Consider the following 2,325-nt stretch of genomic DNA (forward strand, 5'->3'; position numbering starts at 1 on the left):
TGTTATCCCAATTGCAAAAAGTATTATTTTAAACCTGTATCTTTAATAGAAAAAAATCCTTAGGGATTCTAATGACATGAAAACACAAAAAAAAAAAAAAAAAAAAAAAAACAACATCTAGAAAAAGCAATTTGAAGTTTTTCTTTTGTATAAGAACACATAGGGAGCATGGCCTAAAACCACTCATAACTTTTTAAATATTTGAACTAAAGCATTAAAACTTTTTCCCTGTGTTCAGAATAGTTTCTTGTTTTGAAATAAGCAATAAATTTTTTTTTGGATCGTTTCATCATTTTTGAGGTACTGTAACCCCGTAAATAAAAGTGTATCAAATAGGGAGAAAGGGGAAGCAAGAGTAGAGGCTCTAGTGCTCTGCAAACCCGTCCTCTCGTCCAAGGCACCTCATCAAATTTTTTGTAGTGATGCTGGGGGGGGGGGAAGTAAATTTTTGAGCCGTTTTCGAGTGTTGCCACACGCAAGAGAGATTTATAACCTTCTTTCTACTCCATGGATCGTGACGGAAGGGTACGTTCTTGTATGGTACGTACTTCAAATTGACTGTACAGAAGACCCATTCAACTATTGTATCCTCTTGAAGTTTAAGTTTCTTCAATTATATTAATTTATTATGTTTGTAGATTTATTCTATTATTTGAAGTATTAACAAAATTTGTTAAATTGGTCAATTATTGGTTGCTTTAATTTGAACAATTTAATTCTATTTATAAGTTTGTAAAATTTGAGTTTGCAACACATTCAATTAGAATTAAGATTTCAGTTATTATTTGAACTTTTATGTGTACAGTGTACAAGTGGGGTGTGTTGCAAATTATGTTAATTAGTTCAGATGACGCTGCTACGCAGCTATGTAAGAAAGCTTGCTTCGTCTTTTTTTGGTTGTTGTTATAGTTTTGATGTTATCCAGACGGGGGGAGTGTTTTGGCTAAAATAAAATATGGTTAAACCGATGAATGTCTGGTTTCTTGGAGATAGAACTTCATCGTAAAATGATCGACAAAAGGTCGTTTTTTTTAAGCCAGCTTGCCAAACCTAGGATCTCAATGTATTATGTACAAGTAAGATATTAGGACCAGCCCCCAAACAAGAGAAAATTTGGATGTTATGATCACCCCCTCCTTCCCAGGAGAACATTACCTATCCTCTAGTGAAAGGAGTTATCAAAATACACTTAAACAAGATCCTTCCTTTTTTTTTGTGTATGTGTTTTCCAGGTACTTGTAATTTATTTATAGCTTAGCTACATGGAGTTCGGTGATTTAACAGAACTTCGGCTCCTCATTTTATGTGTTCTGGCCAAGAGTGCAGCGAAAGGGGATTTTGGTGTTAAACCCTCTTAGTTCTTAACAATATTGCGAATCCAAGTATGTTGAAAACTAACTAGAATATTTCTAAGTACGACAAGTTTAAACAACAAATGCAGTTTTCTTTTTTAGCAAATGATGAAATTTTATTGCTTAGAATGCAAACTAATGGAGAAGCAGAATATTGTGGGGAAGATCCAAAATTATGCTATCGATCACTGTAAAACTAAATCAGACCCTCTAAGGCAACCCAGTTGAGTTAATTTTTGAACGGGCGGTTATTAGGATGTGTAATTAGGTAGAAAAGAGAAGGAATCGTCCGGTATCAACTCACCAGTTACACCAGGCACATGTGCCGATTAAGGAAGTTATGACGTTCCCTCTCCCCCAACTGAGAAAAATCTCTTTGAGAAATAGTGTAGATGATTTGTGAGACCACGTGGACGTTTTTCTGGCGTGCATTATTATAAACACTCGATTAGTTGTTAAAAGAAAAAGCTTGACATTTACACTTCTTTCATGTCAAATTCATTTGCGTTAAAATTTTTAAAATGTTACACCACGAGCAGTTAGTTCATCCCATAAATACTACTAACAGCAATGTTTAGAAAATGAAGCAGTTACGAAGTTTAATTCGTTAAAAATAGATGATCTTCGAAAAAATGTCGACAATGATGTGCAACAAATTTCCTTACGTAATTCACTAATTAGGAAAAGGAATAAACTGTGATGAACTAAGCAATGAATGTTTATAACCAGATTATAAACCATAGTGCCCTTTTCATCTTATCAAAAATTGGATTATGTAAAATGTTATTTTATGTTCGAAATTCAATTTTAATGCACCTTTAAAGCACACAGGAACATCAGCGTGATTTACTTTGCATGAAAACAAGGAGGAACTTAATTCATCCGAAGAAAATGAAAGTCTCTAAAATAACAGAGCCACAAGGAATGTTCTATATTTGATCAGAAGGTCTTCGTCAAAAGTTATAAATGCTTC

This window comes from Uloborus diversus, chromosome 2, assembly GCF_026930045.1.
Source record: "Uloborus diversus isolate 005 chromosome 2, Udiv.v.3.1, whole genome shotgun sequence".
NCBI lineage: Eukaryota > Metazoa > Arthropoda > Arachnida > Araneae > Uloboridae > Uloborus > Uloborus diversus.